We start from the raw sequence: 24,186 nt of genomic DNA on the forward strand, positions 1-24,186 counted from the left end.
GTGTTTACCCACAAAAGTACAGCTTATAAACTGCTGAAAACAGACATTACCAGAGTTACTGTGTGAGTTAACAGTTTGAGTCAAGCATTGACACAGGTAAAGTCAGTCAAAACAAAAAACACCACTGAGTTTCATTTTGAAACCTTATCAGCTAGTGATGTGCTGTTTCCTCTGAGCTAATTAAAGAAATATTTAATAGCATAGCATGTTAAAGTCAACATGAAAAACAGGACTGAAATGATTACAATTGTGAATTTGACTTTTTAAATTCTGGTGTAGGCGTTTAGGAGTTGTCCATCTGCTCTGGCTCTCAGCAGCCCTCAAGCCTGGAATCAAATCTACAGACAGAGAGAGAGACAGGCAGAGGCTCTTGACATTGTCCAGAGAGGGTCCATCTCCCAGTGATCTCCATGGTGATAACTGCATTATGTCACATGTAAGAGCAGCAAGTAAAGATGTGAATAGAGGAGGGAGGCAGAGGAAGCTATCAGTTTCATCACAAGCACATTCAGATATGAGTTACAAGTAAAGTAAAAAGGCACATGTATGCTAAATATGCACATAGGGTATATATATAATAGGTCTATGTTTATATTTAATGTGGAAATAATATTTAAATTACAAATCAGTACAGTAAAAAACACTACAGTGGATTGGCTGACAGGTGGTGTTAAAATGTTGTAACTCTCAAACATAGTTTTGGTCATCAGTTTGATCAAACTGCTGAATAAGTGAAGCTCCACTCATTTTACATTCCTACAAATGACAGATATGCAATGTTCAAATAATGTAATGACATAAGACCCTGGGACATTTTCCTGTCATGTTTGTGTGGACAAAACCAAATGCTTTTCACAAGATGTTGAGATAATTCCAGCTGTGTTTATAGCGACAAAGCCAGGTATTTTATGCCAAAACTTGTTTTGTTTTCCTAACCCTAACCAAGTGTTGTGCCTAAACCTAACCAGACCATAAGCACAACATTGTTACAGCATAAAATTGAGCCAGCTAGGCTTAGGGAGTAGCAGAATACATGTAATGGGATTACGTAATTAAGATAAAAAAATATATATATATATTTTAAACACAACTATATGCTGGTAAATTTACAGAAAAAAAGGTCAAATTAAATTACAGATAAAGTCTTGGTCAAAGGTTTACATTCACTTGTAAAGAACATGTATATCATGGCAGTCTTGAGTTCCAGTGATTTCTACAACTCTCATTTTTCTGTGATGGAATGAGTGGAATACAAACTACTTTATCACAAATAATATGATAAAGTTTGGTTCAATAATGAATTTCTTACAGGTCTTCTGAAAATATGACCAAATCAAAAATATACATACAGTATTTCTAATATTTGGTTAAATGTCCCTTGGTCATTTTCAACTCAATTAGATGCTTTTGATAACCATCCACAAGCTTCTGACAGGCCCCTTGCTGAATTTTAAACCACTCCTCCTTCTGACAGAATCGGTGAAGTTCAACTAAATTTGTCAGCTTCCTGGCACAGACTTGTTTCTTCAGCACAGTCCAAATGTTCACGATGGGGTTCAAGTCAGGACTCGGGAACACTATTCCAAAACCTCAATTCTAGCCTGATTTAGCCATTCCTTTAACACTTTGGATGTGTGTTTGGAGTCATTGTCCTGTTGGAACACTCAACTGCACCCAAGACGTAATCTTCTGGCTGATGATTTGGAGATAATCCTCCTTCTTCATTATGCCATTTACTTTCTTTAGTGCAGCAGATCGACTGGCAGCAAAACAGCCCCACAGCATAACACTACCACAACCATGCTTGACAGTAGGTATGGTGTTCTTGGAGTTAAAGGCCTTACCTTCTCGCCTCCAAACATATTGCTGGTCAGTGTGGCCAAACAATTGACTGTGGACACCTGTTTTCCAGCAGCTTCTAATTGATTGGTGGTTTTTGGTTGACTCTTGACCATCATGACCAATTTTCTCTCAGCAGCAGGTGATAGTTTGCATTTTGTGCCATGCACTTTATACTAACAGTTATTTGTACAGTTGATCGTGGGACCTGTAAGTGCTTTGAAATGGCTCCAAGTGACTTTCCTGATTCGTTCAAATCAATAATGTGCTCTTTCAGATCAATGCTGAGCTCTTTAGACATTCCCATTGTAGTGTTGGTGGCTGAGTCTAGTGGGTGTATCAAACAAAACTATTAGAACTGGCTGAGAAAAGTCACCAGCTCTTATCAACCATAATCGCTCAGAAGAAATGAAGAGGCCATGCTACAAAGAAATTTGATTCACACAGCTTTCTATAATCACCAAAATTGATCATTAGAGTTACTGTATGTATATCTTTGAGCCAGCAGATTTGGTCACACTTTCAGAAGACCCATAATAAATTCAGATGACCCATAATAAATTCAGATTTGAAGCAAACTTGAGAGCTGTAGAAATCATTGGAACTGAAGATTGCCATGATACACATTTTCTTTACAAGTGTATATAAACTTTTAACCATGACTGCACATTCAATAAAAAAGGGGATTACTAACAGAATTAAAATTTTTAAGTAAAGAATGATATCCTAGATTTTAACTATGCACGTACCCACACATGGCAACACCTCGAGCCTCTCACATCACTCTTGTCTTGAGTGAAATGAAATACACATTATCAAGATCTACAAAAAAGTCCTTGTTGATATTTCTTTACTCTAGTCTTTATTTGCATATGTGTTATATTCGGACTTTGTTGTTTTTTGTGGCTGTTTTCATGTGCTTGTTGTGTTACAGAGGTGCACTGGAGAGGCTGGACGGGGTTTTCCCTTGATCGGAGCTGTTGACGTTCACAAACACATGCAACACATCTTGGTAATCAGTGGCAGTTAAATACCCTGGTCTTCACTCTGCTCGCTGCCAGATGATTTCGTCAGATCAGTGTGGTACATGTTCTCACAATTAGCGCTCGACTTTAGTGTGTGTTTCTCTTGTCTCACACCTGAGATTTAATGTTGCCTTCTCGTTCCTTCTCCAGTGTTCAGACTTTCTCTGGACCTGCTCCACAATCAGCCCGCTGCTCAGCCTCCAGCTCCTCTGTTAACCTACTCTCCGTGGGATTCCCTGTGCACTGTAAAAATTGATTTTGGAGAGAGGTAAATATAATATATGTAAATCATATAACATTTAGGCTACTTGATAATGGTAGTCAGCCAAGGAATTATAAAGTAATGGGTAAATTATACACATACTACCTATTTATTAACAGTAACAACTGTGTATAGAAAAATAGGGTAAAAAAATAAACCCAGAACTCGGAGTCCTGTGCTCCAAATTGCGCATGCGTCAGACGGCGTGTTTGACTGAGCGGGACGCGGGACACAGGAACTCTTCACCGCCATCTTCCTCTCGCTGCCGGCAGCCATCGAACTTCGGAAAGGAAGGTAAGCTATTTGCATAAGCCTATTGGTGTGTATAATAGCGCGAATGCAAATTATATTTTATGAAATGATGAGATATTCCACTTCACTTGTATTCGGCGTGCGTCTGTGTTACATGCCATTACTTGAACCGAAAGTTTGAACCTGTGCTACCGGCCGCATGGCTGTTTTACCGTCTCGACCTCTTTTATATACAGTCTAACAGTCTATATGGCCTGGACACATCGCTGGAGAAACACCACTGAGTCACTAACTCACTCAGTAAACTACCCCTCTATTCCTCCTCCACACAAACCGGCTCCGCGACGTGCTGCTTTCACACACCAACATGTCGCCAACACCTGAAATGCCTCATGTGTATTCTTTTCACCCGTTAGCTCCGTTAGCACGGCTAGTCGGGCTCTGCAGGTCCGTTTATAAACAAAATGAATAGCCCTACTAATTACCTCCATGCTTGTGTACTGCTCACGCGTGTCTCTGTTGTTAAAGTTTAGCGTTACTTCAGAGTTTCTTTCTTTCTTTTTTTTTTTCCCCAGAGTTTTATTTTTACAATGGGACTCATGTAAACATAGCACACGTCTTTTCCGGTCAGTCGTCATGGAAACATGACGCTTATCCAGTGGTGCTGAGTTTTGACAGAGACGTTGGTTTCCATAGATATATATATAAAGGCTAGATGTCTCGTCCGCGTTGCTGGCCAACGGAGTTGAACGTCCGCACAGGTCGGCCATCTTGGTACAGGTAGCTCGCTCACCCATAACATTGTGTTGGTAATGAAACATGTACTTTTTAAATAACCATAACTTGCTCAATTTTCAACCGATTTTCAAACGGTTTGGTTTGTTATAAACATCAAAGATGTAGTTATGACACTGCATACTTATGAATAATTATGTTATGTTCTAAAAAATAGAATAATGTTCTAAAATAGGTAGACTACAATAGGCTATACATCAAGAAATGCTGCATGTTGAAATCCCCACCCTGTACAGAGATGTGTTTATGACACTGCATACTTATGAATAATTGAGGCCTTGAGACGAATAACCATACAAGTCCATATTTCCAATTTTGAATGAAAATATTTTAACACAAGAAGAGGTTGAAAGTGGATGAGTTTTTAAGAGGATTTGAGGATTTTCACATTTGCTTCCATTACTATTATTTTTGAAAAAGCTTAATATTTGAAAAAGTTGAAAAGCTAAAAAGCTGAACAGTTCAAGGCTGAAAGAGCTTAAAAAGCTGAACATGTTGATAGTTGAACAGTTTCTATAGCTGAACGTATGCTGAAGCAGTAGTAAAATGAAATTTGAAAAATTCCCCATAAGGATGAATGAGAAAACACCTCCCAAACACCTGCAGGTCTAGCCAAAAGTCTAATGGTTATGGTTAAAATATGTATACAGTGAGCAACAGGAGACATTGCTGAACCATGTGATGTATTTTTTATTTCTGTAGAGTGAAAAATGAGGGCACAAGAGCGAGAGACAAAACCGGTACCGTCTGCTCCACTCCAGAGATTTAGGCTCAAAATTTACACTGCAGCTTATGGGGGAGTTGCTGGAGCGCTTGTCGCTCGAGGGCTTCTACAGCCAAAAGTTTAAGTCCTACATCTGAAATAAGACCATCATCTGAAAGCCAACAAGATTTCCCACATTTCTATGTATATATTGTCTATGTGAAGTAAAAGATGTGGGACCCAAATCAAGCTGAACAGAATTTTTTTCTAAAGTTTTTGCAGCTGCTCTCCACTCTAGCGATGATGTCACCCACTCTAGCTCACGCAATACACACCCATTATAAACCCAGAAGACGAGTTAAAAATCCTTTAAACTAAAACTGTGATGATTTCTTCGAAGAGAAAAGATGCGATTTCAACATGTTCAAGCATCCAGAATTATAACCACGTTAATGACGTTTGTAAGAAACCAAACTGTTTGTAAATCCGTCAAGGTTTCAGCGAGATAAGAGTGTTAGGCTGGATTGCACCAACAAGGTTTAACTTAATCTTAGATTAGCCCTAATCAGAGATTACTAAAACTAGGTTTAAAATGAGTTAATCCAAGTTTAAAATTAAGCAGAGCTCTGTTGCACCATTTAAAATTAATCTCAGTTTAATAAAACTCAATTTATCTGAATTTAAACTTAGTTTAAACTGATTTAAATCAATAGGGATAATTGTGGATATCGAAATTAAAATTAATAATTAAATATGCAATTAAATATATAGGCTACATCGGAAGCGTGCTGTCAGGAACCCGGATTTATATAAAAAAAAGAGCGAGACTGTTTCAACGGGTGCTTTTCCGATTAAACGTTACATTGTTGCTAGCCAGCAAAAACGTTAGCCTAACGTCAGATCGGCAACGTTACTATGGCTCGGCAGAGGAGTTCAAACTTTTCTTCCTTCGAGAAAAACTTGCTGACTGAATTAATGGATCAATATGGGGAAATTATAGAAGACAAGAAAACGGACAACAGCACGGTGAAAAAGAAAGATACTGTTTGGCAGCAACTGGCTGACAGTTTTAACGGATCGACCGGAGTGAAGGAGAAAAGAGACGTTGCTCAGCTTAAAGCTTGCTGGAAAAACTTAAAAACGAAAGCCAAAAAAGATGCGGCGACTGTGAGACGAGAGATGTTCATCACAGGAGGAGGTCCTCCGCCAAAGAAATATGATTCACTGGTGGAGAAAATCAATTCCCTCATCCCGCAGCAGATGGAGCCATTGCAAAATCCGTATGACGACGACGGCATCTTGGACCAGCTCACTTCAGACTCACCCGGGGAAGATGGTAAGAAATCCAGTCACGCTTTACTGACCTCAGTCAATAATCAGTTATTTGTCCTATCCAATTAATTTGTTTTTTCGCCATATATTTTGTTTTTTGTTTTGATAGAGTTCATTTTAACACTGCGGCCAGTGCAGCAAGAGGAGCATCTGCAAGACGGTGCAGCTTCCTCTTTTGTATTGTCATCATCCTCCTCATCTGATTTGAACAGCTGCAGGAGAAACAAGCGACCCTACGTGACACACCAGGAAATTTTTGTTTTAGAGAAAGAGAAGATTGAAATGGAAATCGAAAATGCCATACTACAGAAAGAAGTATTAAAGCTGCAGAAGGAAGTGTTGCCGCTGAAAAAAAAGAAGATGCTTACCGACAGTTTCACCCTTGATGCCACTTTTTTATCATAAAATGAGAATATTTTTCACTGATTTAACATGTAGCCTACCCCTATTGTAAAATGAATGGTAATTAAAAAAATGTATAGCTATCTGCACTGAAATATTTACAAAAAAATTTCTATTTTTACTTTTCTTCAATGTGCATCTTCTCTGTGCTTCACAGTTTGAAAAAGACACTTATTGACAGGTCAAGCTACTATTAGTTTATTGATATTGCTTAAAGCAGTATTCAACCAGACATAGTTGGCAGTAATTCAATTATTATGTGGAAATTGACTTTTCACCACAATGTCAGCAATTATTTACAAAAACATGTATTTATATAATTATTCAGAAAAGTGGTTCTGTATTAGAGTTTGCCTCACAGCATTCCCACTTGGATTGGCATTGTGCTCCTGGTCATCCTCTCTGTCCTCTATGTCCTCATGTAGGTCCTCATCTGCTTCAAAGTGTAGCTCATCTCCACGCCTCTTTCCAAAGTTGTAGAGAACTGCAACTGCGACAATGACGGTCAAGGTGGTGTCCAGCTTTGTGCGCAGTCCATCTTTAATGCAGGGAAACCTTCTTTTCCATGCTCCAAAGAGTCGTTCTATCACTCCTCTGGCTGCAATGTGACGGGAGTTGTACCTTCTCTCTGCTGGTGTTTGAGGGTTCAGAAGTGGAGTCATCAGGTATGAGCGGCATGGATAACCATTATCCCCAAGGAGATGGCCCTCATAAGCTTGGTTCTCGAGGATGGCACAAAGCTGACTGTTGTCAAAGATCCTGCTGTCATGAGTTGATCCTGGCCAACGTGCTACAATGTTGGTTATTTCAGATTTTTGATCACACACCACTTGAACATTGATGGAGCAGTATCCCTTACGGTTGCGGAAAAGCTCTCCATTCACACCACCAGGATTCTGTATCGGGATATGTGTGCAATCAATAGCACCCAGCACCCCTGGAAATCCAGCTCGCCTGTAGAAACCAGCAGCTGTTTCCACTGTTGGAGAGAATCGGATGTACTGGTTCTTCAGAGATGCAATGGCCCGAGACACTCTGCTGACAATACGGCAAACAGTTGAGTTGTGTAGACCGAACAGGTCTCCATCCACCCTCTGGAAACAGCCAGTAGCGTAGAACCTCAGGGCAACCAGGAGTTGTAGCATCGGTGGTACAGCTGCATTTCTGTCACTGCCATGTTTGACAGTTGGTCCAGTCTTCCTGTTCAGCTCCAAAACTGTTTCCTTGGTAAACCGGTATCTCACCAAAAATTCCTCCTCATCGTAAAATTCAAGAGGATTGAGCCTGTCTCTCAGTTTTTCTTCGAGGAACTTCATTATTTTGCTCTATCCACCTCAAAAATGCAGCCATTGTTAAAGTTAAACCTTCCCAACTGTCAGTTTAAAATTAATTCTCGATCACAGTTTAAATTGGAGTTTAAAGTTCTGGTGCAACAGAATTAAATTTAAACTTGGTTTAAAGTAAAAATTAAACTGAGGTTTAAAGAGAGGTTTAAATTTAATCTGTTTTAATTTTAAACTAGGTATAAAGTTTGGTGCAACAGAATTTAAACATAAACCATGATTTAATCTGATTTTAAAGTTAAACCTTGTTGGTGCAATCCAGCCTTAGTGTTTGTGCAGATCACTGACTTTACCTCAGGTTCCACAGATCCAGCCAGAGAGCTAACCTGTACCAAGATGGCCGACCTGTGAGGACGTTCTAGACTCCGCCGTAAGACATCTAGCCTTTATATATATCTATGTTGGTTTCAACCAGAGTGAAAACAAACGTGCACAAGCTGTGAAATGAAACTAATCATCACTGTATCCCGCCAGTATGTGTGAAAACACCCACTGTGACTGCACTTAAGTTTTTAAAGGAATTGTTGTTCATAGGCCAGTCAGTTATAGGCCATTGGCCTAGTTTATCATGAGTGGGATCAAGTAAAACATTTTATTTCGAATTTTATTTTTATTGGGCAACGTTGGAATGTCAGTGCTTAATAAATATTTTCATAATTTTGTAATAGATGTATTCTTTGAAGCATGAATATTAATTTATGCAACTGCAATGCCTTTATTTTAGTGAGGTACAGTACACAGTCTGTTATTTCTGTATTTCAGACCCTTGTCATGTATAACAGTTTGTTTCTGGGGACGCCGCTCTGATGAGAGGAGCACAGAGGAAAAGAGTTTAAAGAGAACATATGCAGGATATTTACCTTATGTGTAATTGCTAACTTCATTAAAGAGCTTCAGACTAGTTGTAATGTTTGATAAATGCCTCGTAACTTGTGGCTCCTTCCACATTGCGGCTGAAAACTAAACCTGCATGATCAGAGCTTCTGACAGATATGACAAAACAAATACACACATTGTAACATGTATTGCTAAATGATGCAATTATAAATAGATATAAGTCGTGTTTTGATAAACATTATATTTCCAATTAATTTTTTAACTTGTAAGCCGTGTAATAAGCAGGATAATGTAGTCGGTTGTTATGGAGAAATTATTATTTCTCCATAACAACCTCCGTACCATATTTGTCTTCCCAGATACATGTCTGATCATTTCTCTTGTGTAATATCTTAGTATTTTTCTTCTTTCTGTTTCAGGCAGAGTCACTTTGTATGTGGACCCTCACTAATGTTTGCCCTCTCTTCAGGTCCTCTCGTCTGTCCTCCACAAGCCTGATAGACCACTCCCAGTTCAGGGGACGACCTACCCACCCCCCTGCTGTATCCTGTACATTGACTTAAGGTATGTTTTATAAATACAATAAATCACATTGACCTTAAAGGTGTATTTACCTTAATCAAAGGCCCCAGTTATGGAAAAATGAACTGGAAATGCAAGTTGTGTAACTTCACAACATCAAAAAGTATATGTAAATCTTTGAGTTCCACTAACAGTCTTTTGACTAAATTGTATTTCCCTACAGTCACAGAGCATTGAGGAAAAAAAGGGATGTAGTTGTCTGCTGCCTCATTGAATACCTGGGTGAAAGACAAGAGGATATTTTCCATGACTGCCAGATAGGCTTGTCATTGATAACAGGTGACTGATTAACTCAAAGATCCTCATGTCTTCCTCTCCTCCGCTCTGAACTCCTCATTTTCTCTGCTCTCCTCTCCTCTTCTTTTTTCCTCTCATTTCCTCTGCTCTCCCCTCCTCTTCTCTGCTCTACTCGGCTCTCCTCTAGTATCCCCTCTTCTCCCCTTCTCCTTTCGTCTTCTGTCCACTCCCCTTTGCTCTTCTTTACTCTGCAAGATAAACCGAAATGTATTGGAACAGCATCTTCAATAATATACGTAAATTAAAAATGTGTATGCTTTTTGTTTCTTTCTTTCTTTTTAACATGTAGGAATGTGAGGACCACACGGACGAAACAATGAAAGTGATTGTCATGCACACTGTCATGGCCGAGGAGGATCCATCAGATGTGTGTATTGTGATTGAGGGAAACACAGTGATGGAAGGATGTGGAAGCCGAACGAAAGCCTGCATTCTGTTGATGGGACTGATATACGCTCTCAATCTCGAATATTCAAAGCAGCTGAAGAAAACTTTTCAAAAACTTTTTTTGGAGCTTGGACACCCCCCACCCCTCCGCCCCCCCACATTACCAATAAGGGTACAGTGTCCATTGTTGGTTCTCATTTGTTTAGCTATTTCTGATTCAATTTTCCACTCTGCTTTCTTTCCACTCGGTTACATGTCTCAGATGTCAGTGTAGCACTGTCCATTAGTTATTTATTTAATGAGTTAGTTGGTTATTTAGTGAATAAGTTGTTTATTTGTATTTATTTATTCATTTAGTTAATTAGATAGTGGTGATCTGACAATCAAAGGAAGAATCTGTGGTTATGGTGGCTTGTTGGTTAGATCTGTGGTTTCAGACGCGATCAGTAAAGAGCAGCCGTCAGGATCAGAGCTCTGAAATATGGAATTAAATCTACCCAAAAAAAGTAGATGCAAATTGTTACCTCAGATTTATTGGGTAAATTCTATGTTACTTTTTTCAGTGTGCCACTCACCCAGCGCCACTGTGATTTACCTCCACCTCATCCCCAATGGAGCTACTAGCTCAAGCCTGAGCATTCCCTGTATTTAATACCCTCCAATCTGCTTGTCTTGATGTCTCCACTTTTTGTTGACAAGATTACGTCTATTAGAGCACACATCTCAGCCCCTTCGTATGAGCCACTACTGTCACCTGCCCTGCTGTTTTTAACCAGTTTGAGCCTGTGTCTCTCTTCTAAAAGGATATTGATCATGTGAAAACTTCAGGTTGTCCCACAGATGTTGTTCCAGCTTGCCTTTTTAAAGAGATTTGGGAGACTATTGAACCAAACATCCAAATAATTATGAATAGCAGTCTCGCTTCAGGTGTTTTACCAGCAACTTTTAGACATGCAGTAGTGCAACCACTGATCAAAAAGTCCAATCCGGACACCTCAGTCCTCTCAAATTTCAGACCAATTTCTAAACTCCTGTTTCTTTCAAAAATCTTGAAGATTGTACTTGCACAATGGCAATCTTTTTTAGATATGCATGGTGTTCTTGAGGTGTTCCAACCTGGTTTTAAAACCACTTCACAGCACTGAATCTGCACTTTAAGAGGTTTTAATGATCTGTTATTAGCTACTGACTCCGGCCATTCTTATGCCCTTAGATCTCACAGCTGCATTTGACAAAGTAGAGCATAGTACCCTCATCTTTATCGATTCTCGGGCCAAGCCTTTTCTCCCTTTACATGCTCCCCTTAGGGTCCATTTTGTGCCATTGTTTTGCAGATGACTCAAATCTACCTTCCTTAGAAACAAAATGATGCCAACTCAAAAGCCAGCAATTTTAAATTTGACAAACAAACTCAGTGATTAAATCTAGCTTTTTCCAGCTGGGGCTTTTATCCAAGGTCAAGTCCTTTTTGTCATTTAGTGATTTTGAAAAAGGGTTATACATTTATGTTGGTGCTAGTGTGGCAAGAAGTGGAGTTTTTAAAGTTAAAGGGGGGGGGGGGGGGGGAATAGAGATGAGGGAAGGAAACTAATTTAGGGACCAACAACGCCACCTGGGGACTTTCACCCCAGGATATGAAAACCAAAATAAACCAGGAGGATGCAAAAAAAAAATATAAGGGCACAGGGTTGAGACTGATGAGGCAGAAAAAGGCAAATATTTTTATTAAATAGTGAAGAAATCAAGATTGAACCTAAGAAAAACTGGAACTGCTGGAAAAAAAAAAGATTTCAAACACAGTAAGAAAAATTATTTAACAAACAATCTAAAAAAGCCGCCTATAACAATACTAAAACTCTAATGACTAACAGAAAACTAAAATCGGTGGGCGGGGACCTCAGTGGGAGGCAGACTACTGGGAAAGTGCCCCTTCTCACTAGTCTGGGGTGCAACACTACAGAAACTACAAACAAAACATGCACTAAAAGTGCCCCAGTGCCTACTTGCATGCAACAGGAGTGAGGTTCTCACCACGGTGCCTAGCCTCCCACCTGATGACACCCAGGCCGCACTGGAAATCAAAAAGAAACTTGAAACTTACCAAAACAGAACAAAAAGTTAACAAAACCAGCAACCCAATTGATAATTAAACAATATCTCCACACATACACACAAAGTAAGGTGTCAAACAGAAATTTACTTAAAGTAAGCAAACTTAATAAATCTGGACCAAACAAGCAAATCAAAACCACAAGATTTGAAAAAAAAGGCAACAATGGCCAAAATAAAGCAAAAGCATTCAATGATGACTAAATCAGAAGAGTGCAAATAAGGCCAAAACAGATGAAAAAGCTGGTCCAAAAGGAAAAGAAATAGGAAAAAAAAAAGCAAACCTAACAAAAGCAAAACAGAACAGCAGGTGAGCCTAAAGCACAAAAGGGCACATGTTAGTGGAGGGGGAAAACAACTTTAAATCAACCAGAAACAAAAATGGGGACTCACCACCTTCAGCAGGCAACCACCAACAGGGACCAGCAAGAGGCTGAACTGAGCCAGCTGAGGCTTTTTATACTGCACCTGGGCAGGGGGAGGAGCTAAGGGAGGAGTCTTGCTGGACTACCTGGGTTGCATTCACAACCTTCACTGAGGTTCACTACACTGGCTCCATCTCACACTTGCAGTTGGTCAAAAATGTGGCAGCTCATCTTTTAACAGGAAAGCGAGAGCACGTTTCCCCTGTACTGGCTTCACTTCACTGGCTCTTTGTACGTTTTAGGATGGATTTTAAGATTTTATTATTTGCCTATAAATCCTTGAATGGGCAGGCTCCAACCTATCTCTCTGACCTTTTACAACTACATGCTCCATCAAGGTCACTCAGGTCTGCTAACCAGTTGCTTTTGGTTGTCCCCAGATCAAGGTTGAAGCACCAGGGGAGATCACGCTTTTGCAGTTGGAGCCCACAAACTCTGGAATGAGCTGCCTCTACATGTTAGGCTGACCTCTACACTGCCTGTTTTTTAAATCACATCTCAAATCTAATTTTTATTCATGGCTTTTGATTCAGTATGAGTGTTGCCTTTCTTGTTCTTATGGTCTTTGTCCATGTCAAAAAGCAAATTTTGAATCAAGCTTGGCTGGTTGAATTGAATGATTGTTACAAATAGGTGTGGCCAGGGGCAGATAAATCCAGCCAAACTGTTGCCTAATTTGATGCCAGGTTTTCAAAGTGGTAATGACTACAGGGTTAGAGGAATGTTGTTTAGGTTTAAATGGAAAGCTGTTACACACCAGGTCCTTTACATACATACATACATCTTGGACTGTGTACGCTGATTATTTGTTACCTGTATTTTTTTGATTTATTTAACTATAAAAAATATTTATTTTTTTTTATAATGTAGTTTTATGAGCAGGGAGGGGATTGCTGTGGGGTCATAGGGGTATAATGGGAGGATACTGCTGTCTAAAAAGGAAACAATTAATCTGTAATACTGTATCATATGTGCAGATTATTGGATATAATCTGGTTACAAAAAAGGACTATAAATACACTGTAAATCAGTGCTAATATTTCTCACTGTGGGCCGAATGTGAAATTAGACTACAGTTTGCAAGCACATTAACCATAACAACATAATAAGGGGATAATGTATCAATGTTGTGTTTACACCTTCTTTTATTGCCCCCAAGTGGTAAAAAGAAAAATGACTAGAATAAAGATTAGTATCCACTAAATGATTGGTGTTGAGGATTTGGGATTAGAGTTGATTTGTCACTAATCTTTGGAAAGTAGATGGCAGATTTGCAAATTTATTGTGGAAAAAATATTAGAAAATTGTGGATGACAGCATGGGTAATCATAAATGACAGACACAGGAAGTGTCTATCAATCAAAACAACTTGATATTTCAATATTAATGAATTCAACAACAAAACAATTATGCTTGTTGGCTGATCTAAGTGTCCTTCTATCCACCTGTTTTCATGCACTTTTCAATTCATGCATGAAAAACCTAGAGTGGACATGCTGGAAACTTTAATTTGGCAAAAACCGTTTTCAGCTTGGCTGAAGTGGAAATGTTTGTTTAAAACAAAGTACATTTGAAAAAAGTGATTACTGAATTAATCTTGACTTACATACAAGTTTGTGATGCAGAAAAATTCTGGTGCTAAATTCTTGTCAAATTCTACAGAGGAAGGATAGAAAGTAGTCTGACTGGAAATATCACAAACTGGCATGGTTTGTGCACGGCCCAGGACAGGAAGGCTCTACTGCTGGTGATTAAAACCATTCAGAACATCACTGGTACCCCTCTATAGAGCATCAGCGGTATCTGTGACATATTGTAAAATATCTGCACAGACACCAAAAGGTACTAAAAGAGAACACCCACCCTAGCCACAGTCTGTTCACCCTGCTGCCATCTGGCAATAGACGCTGCCATACTACTTGACTACAGAGCAGCTTCATTCCTCAGGCTATGAGACCCCTGAACCTATCCTCAACCCTCCACTATAAAAAGTAGTTTTTTGTGTAGCATAGAGAGATTACAATTTACATTTTATTGTTGTAGAATGATGAATAAATTAACCTTTAACCTTAAATGAACGGTTGAACGGTTGAATGGTTTAACTGGTGCTCTTTAAATGACATCATCACATCTTGCCCTCTTCTTCTGCATTGCTTAAATGGCGTCCAACCGCAGAATTAGCGCCACCAGCTTGTATCTTGATGGGCTTGACTCTACTAAAAATGTAAAACATAAAAGTGATTAGAATGCCCTTGTCTCTTACAGAACAACCTCCCAAAGAAGCATCAAAAAGTCACGTTTTTATTTTTTTATATTTATTTTACATCAATTAAAACAGAATGTACAGAGTACTACACAGGAAAGAATGATTTCATATTTTTGTTTCAATTCTACAGGGTAACAAAAGCCAAAATAACCTCAAGTCATTCCCTTTACTGATTTGTAAAAGGAATTCATAGTAACAGGGGATCAAGTGAGCCGATTTACCCTCTGACACTTATATAACTGTAGGTCAAAACAGACGTGCACTTCCTGTCATGGAGTTGTCTCCAAAAAATATGGCAAAAGGGCGCATTAACCTGAACTACAGTAGGTCAGTGACCTTAAGAATCTGACGATCTGATACTGTTATTAAATGCTCATTAAAATCATATTTGTGTCAGAATTAATGTGAATGTGTTATGCATCAGCTTGAAGCTGGAGCTTAGCCAGAGCTCAGCTGTATGGTTTATAATTAATACTCCAACTGCCAGGGCCCCTCCCACTGTGAACACACACCTGGACGCACACACAGATGCAGGCTGTAGGGTCAGGGGTAATGGTGTCACCTCTGTCTGCTGTGTTTCTGTGTATTTGTCCATGTGAGTGTGTGTCAGTGGAGCCTGCTGTCACCTCATTACAAGACACCATCGGCCACAGCTCACGCTGACATCCAAGGGCCATATTCACAGAGTATTTTATTTTACCACCAGGAGTTCTCGGAAATGGCACCAAAAAGTTCTAAGCAAGAGTTTTTCCTCTTAAGACCTGTTCAGAAAGCTGCTGGGAGCAACTTTTACTGACGAGTGGAGAAGACCGCACTAAAGAGTCCTCTAAAAGATACAATACATGTTCTGTGTTATTATCCCTCTATTCTATCAAATGTTTCTTAAAAGCATTTGAGTGTTTAAGGTCCTGTCTTTTCACTTTCTGTAAAAAACTAAAACATGACTCATCCTGAACTCATTGGCACATACAGTACATATATTCATTAGCCAATCAAACCCTCCCATGGTTAAAAATAATTCGTTCTGAGGTGTTTCACTAATCATGCCAACAAAGTTGTGAATTTTGAAGTATATTGCATAGTATGCATATTTGAGATGATGTAAATGCCAGTTTTGGGTTGGATTGAGGGTAATTCCCTCATTCCTTTACCCTCTGGAATGAGGGGATAAAGGGTAAAGGATAAAGGGATGAGTGGCTGAAGGGTGAGGGATGAAGGGTTGAGGGGTCATGAAAGGAATGTACATCGGACTAGTGTTGGTTGGAGGTGGGAAGACAGAAGGGAACCAGGGGAGTTGAGACTCTGATTAGGGCAGCCATCTCTTAGTAAGTCCAGATTCATTTCCAGATATGCCCCAAAGAATACATCGGGTGGACAGATGTGCGTGGGCATTTCTGATGTAATTTTTTCATATTTACGGATGTAAGTGAGTAAGCTACAGAAAACCACCGTCCAAGAATTTGAATGATGTGGTCAGGGATTGCCTGCTTTTTTAGGCAGAAGAGGCAGCTCCAATGCAAAATGAATGTCCTAAGTATAACCCTGGGGAAATTCTAGATAGATAGATAGATAGATAGATAGATAGATAGATAGATATACTTTAATGATCCCAAGCTGGGAAATTAAAGTGTAGCAGCAGCATTACACACAGAGACAATGAAATAAAAAGAACAACCTAGACATATTAACATAGCAATATAACATGTAATATAAAAAATGTATATACATAAAAAAAATGTATAAAAATGTATAAATAAGCAGTATTGTTGTATAACTAAGCAGTAAAATAAAATATAAGGTGCAGTGAACAGATAAGGTGCAGAACAGTGTAAAAACATATAACGTGCGTAGAGACTGTATGTTATGACCAGAGTTTTAGCTGTTATTGTAGTGTGATGGCATGTGGCAGGAAAAATTTCCTGTATCTGTCCCTTCGACAGCAGAGCTGAAGCAGCCTGTGAGAGAAGGTACTCTGCTGTCTGTCTACTGTGTGATGGAAAGGGTGCTGATCATTGTCCATGATGGATTAAAGTTTCTTCATCGTTCTCCTCTCCACCACGGTCTCAAAAGAGTCCAGCCTGAGACCCAGTACAGAGCCAGCCTTCTTGATGATTTTATCAAGTCTGTTAGTGTCGCTGGCTCTGATGTTGCTGCCCCAACACACAGCAGCAAAGAAAATGGCGCTGGCAACAACAGACCGGTAGAAGATCTCCAACATCTTGCTGCACACGTTGAAGGATCTCAGCTTCCTCTGGAAATAGAGTCTGCTCATCCCCTTCTCTTACACAGCCTCGGCATTAGTTTTCCAGTCCAGTCTGTTATCGATCACCACTCCCAGGTACTTGTAGTCATCCACCTCTTCCACCACCTCCCCCCTGATCTGTAGTGGCTGTGAAGGCATCTTCTTCCTCCTGAAGTCAATCACCATCTCTCTGGTCTTGTTGACGTTAAGCCTCAGGTGATTCTGTTCGGACCACTCAACAAAGTTGTCTACCAGTGTCCTGTACTCCCCCTCCTCTCCCTCTCTTATACACCCGACAACAGCTGAGTCGTCAGAAAACTTCAGGTGCAGTTTACTGCAGGTAACACGACTCAGAGTCGTACTGAAAGTCAGTGGTGTATAAGGTGAAGAGGAAGGGAGAAAGCACAATTCCCTGTGGAGCTCCTGTATCACTGGCCACCACATCAGACAGGACACTGCCCAGACGGACAAACTGTGGCCTGCCTGTCAAGTTGTCAGTAATCCAGGAGATCCATGCGTCGTCAACACCCATCACCTGCAGCTACTCACCCAGTAGCAGAGGTTGAATGGTGTTGAAAGCACTGGAGAAATCAAAGAATGTAATCCTCACAGTGCCTCCTGGATCTGTGTAAGATCTGGTGAATGTGGTGGAGAAACTAAAAACCTGTGGCTACTTTGCCTGTCTCGGAAATAAACAGAGGGTCTTGGGTGGATGCTTGACTGCCAAGTCTCAAGTTAACATAGTCATGGATGGGTTCGTATGGACTTATGCATGAGTCTGTTCGAAAGAGGTCGATGGGTTGAGGTAGACCAGACTGGTTGGCGTTTGAGGTGGAAGATGAGAGTATCAGAAGAATGAATGGAAATGTCAGAGATGGTTGCGTGATGGGAAGGATGGAAGTCAAGGTTAGTGGTTGTGAACCGTGAGAGTAATGCAGCAGGTTAGGAGGTCTGAAGTGAAGGGTGAACATTTTGGTGTAGGACGTGGTTCAGCCTTACAGACACCTTTTATTAATGTGCTGATGCGTAAATGGGTCAAGGCTGGACACAGTCCCCCTGAGGACAGGGTGACCCTGAGGTATGATACGGATGGCGTAGAAGAGGTGACTTGGCAGCGAAAAAAGTGCATCTGTAGGCCAGAGGGAAGTTTGAATTGAGAAGGGAAATCCTGTGGATTTTCTCAGGCAGTAGGGATGCTTGGAGTGAGACAGAGACGAGGAAGAAATTCTAGGGATGTGCTGTGACCTTCTGTTTTCTCTGAGTAGAGGGGAAGTCCAAGTACGTGGAAAGTGGAAGTCAAGGTGTCGAGACCATGTGACGGTTGCAATGAAGGTGGTGCGGCAGTCATCCAGTAGATGGATAAAGTATGGGAATTGGTAGTCGTTTGTCAAGAGTGCTTTGTTTCGGGCTGCTCTTGCATCCGAATGTCAGATGCACTGAAAAGTAGTATGCGCCCTTCCAGAGGCCAGAGGATGTCAAAAAGATGCAGATAGTTGGGATGAATTGGGAGGACTTTGAAGGCACTGGTGATGTCTGCCATGGACCAGGTTCCTTGGCCAGGTTCCTTGGTCTGCGAGACGAATGAGGGCAACGGTGTGGTTGATTGTTGTGTATTGCATGGAAAGGTCTGGGCTTGGAATGAGGCTATTGATGCTTGGGACAGTAGAATTGTATGAGAGGTCTATAATGAGTCTCTTCTTTTCTTGAATATTTCCTGGTTGCTATTGTTACGCCAATGGGGTTGACCCTGAATATTTCCTGGTTGTAAGGGGTGAATGTGGCTGCAAATTGTGACATGTTTAGGAGGTGTAACTTGCAAACCTGGGTGGAAGCCATGTGTGAAACTTTGTATGAGGAAATTAGTGAACTGGCAGTCAGGGAGTTTTTTTTTAAGGCAGTGGATAATGTATCGATGTTAACTGGGGTGCTGTGATACTTGTCAGGACAGGTGTGACATGGGCTCCACCACAGAAGGAGCAGGTGTGGAGAAGACAACAGCTTGAAAGATTGCATCCAATGTAGTTGTAGTTGTTGCATATAGTCCTTCTGCCCTGTGGACTGGTCTTCCCCTTTTATCCATGTCTCTGGGAAGAGGGCCAAGAGGGGCTGGCTGGGTGGTGGTAGTTTTAGAGGTGATGGACAGTGGGGTGTTGCAGGTGGCAGGCTGCAGAAAACAGCAGCGGTTCTTTTGTTTGGAGCTGCAAGGCAGAGAAGTGGTGAGGGGACATGCTTAGGACAGATGGGATAGTGCACTGCACAGGTCGCTGTTCAAGGAGGCACTGGCTGCAAAGACACAGCAATAGAACTCGGGGGCAAGTGCAGTATGTTCCCTGGTTAAACTGTTGCAAGCATCTGGCTTTGAGTTCAGTGGGGCCAAGGGTGTGAGGTGATGTGAGGATTTGGATGGATGTATTGATTGAGCAAGGTCAATGTAGCTACCAGCGAGAATCTGTTAACTGACTGAGAGTGACAAGGGGGATGGGCTGGCAGATGCAACTGGGCATGTAGAAGGCATCGTTCTACACTTGTCCGTCACTGGTCATGTGAAAAAGTAGTCAAAGTGGAAGGAAAAGGATCAGTGAGCTTATATACAATTTGTGCAGAAATGGGATGAGGTATGGTCTTTGTTCTTGAAACTAGTTACAGCTTGAAACTTTATGCATTTGGATTAGAGATTTTCAAGGGGCCACACAGTTCCCAGAAACCAAGACCAGACCCAGACCTGATTCAGATGTGATGCAGTTTTAGTCAGTCTAATTGGGTTGTCTAGTTCTATTGTTAGTGGTACATTATTAATAATCATGCTTCTGCCAGGTCCTTTTCTGATCAACATTTAATTTTGGCATCAATTGGCAAAAAAACAATTTCCTAATGTGTTGATGCAGACCGATCGCATTCCCAGTTCATCAAATACAGATGTTTTATCACACCTCTCAGCATCTCATAGAGACACACAAGGTACCCTGTTGCTTCTGTGTGAGACACACCAGACTTTCTACTAACTCCAATGGAAACTTACCCAGCAATATTACAGATTTAGAGCAAGCTCAGGTAACATAGCATAAAAAGTGACAAAATCAATGTAAAGGTTGCTATTGAATAGTGAAACTGCATTTAGATTGGTTCCCTATAAGCCTCGCTTTCACCATGCAATTTTGTCTGTTGGCATAAAATGTCCCAAGAAAATGAAGGCTGACTGGTGATCACGTCAGGCTGGCAGCCTGATACCATTTATATATGCCTTCACATCTCTATTTTTTAACTGAATGAATGAATGAGTTTCCACATTAACTTACATATCTAAGTTATGTTCTACCATACTTACGTACCATATGTAAATACATTACACATGTAATATATCATCACGTATGTAACATACTTATTTTAGCCTGAACCATGATCTTTTCCCAAACCCAACCAAGTAGTTTTGGTGCCTAAACCTAACCTAAGCAGTGTAATGACACAGATGCTTGTGTTACTAGGCAGGATAAAGTGTGATTCCACTATCATTGATTAGGTGGTAGAGTGTGTGTGCCAAATGTATATGAGCATGACAGGACTGTAAAAGGATTAGAAATATGGGAACCAAGAAGTGTGTGTGTGTGTGTGTGTGTGTGTGTGTGTGTGTGTGTGTGTGTGTGTGTGTGACAGAACATTAGTCAGAGTGCTTGTCGTATCACTGTACTTAGTATGGAGGTCAGTGGAACGATGAGTCTTGGTAGGTTTGAGGGAGAATAAGCGCCTAACTGTCATCTTCACCACTCACATCATCATCTACTCATATTGGTGTTGTAAAATGTGGCCCAACATAACTTGTCAATGCTTGTTGGCCTTCTCTCCACAAGTGAGATGTTCAGCTGGATCTCAATTTCACGTCTGTGTGGTCAAAGTTGGATTCTGTACATGTTTAGCCTACCTTAGTACAAAGACTGGCAGCAGGGGAAACAGCTAGCCTCAGCTAGGCTCTGTCCTGTTCAAGTTAAACAATGCTGTAAGACCATTGATAAGGTTAATTCCCCCATTTGAAATAAATGAGGAGGTGGGCTGGGAGTGTGTATGTGCCCGAGGACGCCTGAGTAATATTGATCTTGATAAAACTAAAGCTCTGTTCCTTATTCTATTATTCATTGGCTAGTGTTATATTAGTGACTGACACCATTATAATCCAAAGCTTTGAAAGGAGAAGGAAAAAAGCAAATAAAACCGGTATTTTCATGGTTCTGTCTTCTCATACAGCACTGCTTGATTAATTGATCTTTTTGCATTATTATAAGACAATTATTATGACATCCCAGATCAAGAGTTTTAATCAATAGTATGAGATAAAGTGATAATTAATCTCATTTTCTTTATGTGCTTCCACTAGCTAATAAATTACTTATCGTCCAATTATTTCAGAAAAAAAGGGGTTAGGTTGGGGTTAGGGTTACAAATTTGGTTCCCTAATATAATAAGACAATTTTTATCTGGAGAGAGCAATTTTCACAGTTGCAAAATGGTGAGGACCCAAATGCAGATACAGAGAGATTGAAAGGCAGATTGAAAGACAAGTGAGCTTTAATTATTGCTCATAGTATAAAAACAAATATACAAAATGCAAATTACAAGAGGTAAGCAACAAATGCAGGCAGAATAAAGTGCATAAAGCAAAGGCTGTCCAAAAAGCAAGGCAGTCAAAACTGGAAAGACAGTAGGGGCACAGGAAGCCACAGGTAGACACAAGAAACAGAGTCATAAGCCCAATGGCTGGAAACGGGGCAGCTGGGGATCATGGGCGAAAGGCACAGGGGCTGGGAGCCAGGTTAACCAGGAGGCAGGGCTGAAGGGCGAAGCAGGTCTTTATGCAAGGAGGAGCACTGCCTGATAATAATAAATATTCATATATGTGAAGAGACTGTCTGATCACATGTTAATGTTTCTTGATTATTCACAATTATTAACAATGATTTCCCATGGTAGGAAACACAGATATTTTTAAACATGCAACATTATTTATTTCTGTTAATCTCAATCTGTGTTACACTTCTTGGTTAAAGAAAGGTGAGGACCCAAATGCAGACACACACGGGAGGCAGAAATAAGGGAACAAAAGGCGAGCTTTATTAAATAAAGCTGAAATACAAAAAATCAAAAGAGCCAGGGAAACCAAAAATGAGTCACAAAGGACAACAGAGAAAGTAGCAACAAAAAGCTTCAAATAAAGTGCAACAAAGGCAAAGTACAAATCAATGAAAAACCAGAAACATACCAGGGCGAGACATGAGGAGACACGGCTGGGAAAGACAGGGCAGCCAAAACTTTGGTGCACCCTGATGGGCTTTGAGGCGGAAGTCATTTTGCAACATTAGGATTTCAATTTCCACCTGTCCAGCATCCAAGTTAAACTTTGCACTTAGTTGCTCAGCAATGCATGTCATGTCCACTTGCTTGAAAGGATTTGAAATGAATGACACGCATGGCTCAAGTTGATCAAAGTTACAAAACCTGTTCTCAAACTCTTGCCCAAGTCTGTTTATGACTTGAGCATACTTTTCTGCAGCTTTGTCAAAAGCCAGATGCACAAGCATTGTCATTCACTTTTTTTCTCTGTAAATGCACAGAGAAAATGTTCATCTTCGCTTTAAATGTGTTTACAGCGCTTATCATGTCAGCGATATGGTTCAGTTTCCTAGTTATGTCTGTGAAAAATGCAAGGTCAACTATCGACTATGTCCTCAAGCAGCAAGGCATTTTCCCCTTTGTATTGCATGAACTCTTTGATTTCACCCAAAAGTGACAAAAAACGCTGCAAAACTTGTCCCCTGCTGAGCAATCGGATTTCTATGTGTAGTAACAGGTCACCATATTCAGCTGACAGCTCCTCCAATAGCACCTTGAATGTCCAGTGTTGTTTGGCTTTGGAGCGGATGCTATTATGATCTTCACGACCGGAGTCATCACAAGATCAAAGCCGGTCACTTTTGCACATATCGCCTGCTGGTGAATGACACAGTGGTAATGTAGAAAATTTGGGAAGCCTGTCAACTCTGAATAGCGCAATGAAGCCTGCATGTCGGCCCGTCATGGCGGGCCCAGTCACCGACACCAGCTTTTTCAATGGTACCTTTTTCTCCACAAAGAACCTCTTCACAGAGTTGTAGATGTCAACTCCCCTCATTGTTGTCTTCGGGGGCAGTAGTGTCAGGAGTTCTTCTTTTGTGGAGAAATCATCAAACACCATTTGGATAAACATCATCAGCTGTGATGTACTGCTGCTGTCCACAGACTCGTCGCACGCCAGGTGGGTAGTTAGCTTGGAAGCTTTTGTGACACGTACTTTAGTGTGTCTCCACATTGTGCCGCTTTGCTGTCGCCACAGTCACCCTGCAAAATGATAAGTTTTCTTATGCTTTTCTGCCATGTTTTTCTTTAGTTTTCGGGGGTAAAAACCACATCTAGCTCCCCATCGTAGCTGCGCCCGGTTACCTGTCTCAGCAAAGATTGAGATGGAACTTTGACGTCAAACAAGGTCAGAGTTCATATATACATAAAACATTTTTGTTTTTAAAATTCTAAATTCAATATTGTATTTATATGTTTTTATATGTATTTATTTTTATTTTTTTGCGGGCGCTCATGCCGCCCCTCCACAAATGCTGTCCATATTGCCCATATGAGGAACCGCCCCTGCCTCCATGTCATAGCCAACGTTACCCTGACTGCTATTAGGAACAGGGATGAAATCCTCAGACCTTACACTGGTGCAGTGTGCCCTGGGTTACTCCTAGTGCAGGACAATGCCCAGCCTGATGTGGCCGTGTGGGAGTGTGTAAGCATTTTCGGCGTGATTTTGAATCCAGCCCTCAGTGGTTGAGGATTTTGGTTTCCATTGACCGTTTTTACGTAATTTTGTTCTCAACAAAAATTATACAATGTACCTCAGTAAAGCTTTTCAACTTGAATAATTCGTTCATCCAGATCTGAGGTGTGATTAAAGTGTTCCCTTAAATTTTTTGAGCAGTTCTATATCTATATCTATACCATATCATAACTGTCACTACATTCGTATCTTAATGATATCCATCTCATATCCTTTATACAGTATAGCT

At 40.5% G+C, this 24,186-nt stretch overlaps 2 long non-coding RNA genes across 4 annotated transcripts; one reads left to right on the forward strand and one right to left on the reverse strand.

The window, feature by feature from the left end:
• Positions 1-233: 233 nt before the first annotated feature.
• Positions 234-3,955, reverse strand: LOC311263124. The gene is made up of 3 exons (XR_014623323.1): positions 3,864-3,955; positions 2,979-3,107; positions 234-420 (listed from the first exon to the last, which is right to left on the reverse strand). It is a non-coding gene; the product is annotated as an uncharacterized lncRNA (long non-coding RNA).
• LOC311263122 lies at positions 3,345-13,448 on the forward strand. Of its 3 annotated transcripts, XR_014623321.1 has the most exons (6): positions 4,089-4,158; positions 8,252-8,323; positions 9,260-9,354; positions 9,536-9,651; positions 9,959-10,228; positions 12,971-13,448. It is a non-coding gene; the product is annotated as an uncharacterized lncRNA (long non-coding RNA). The 3 variants fall into 3 exon arrangements; XR_014623322.1 differs by lacking the exon at positions 12,971-13,448 and having other exon boundaries at positions 9,959-10,396; XR_014623320.1 differs by lacking the exons at positions 4,089-4,158; positions 8,252-8,323; positions 12,971-13,448 and adding an exon at positions 3,345-3,420 and having other exon boundaries at positions 9,959-10,396.
• The last annotated feature ends 10,738 nt before the right edge of the window (positions 13,449-24,186 follow it).

Source organism: Pagrus pagrus (assembly GCF_965226575.1).
Source record: "Pagrus pagrus genome assembly, chromosome: 9".
NCBI lineage: Eukaryota > Metazoa > Chordata > Actinopteri > Spariformes > Sparidae > Pagrus > Pagrus pagrus.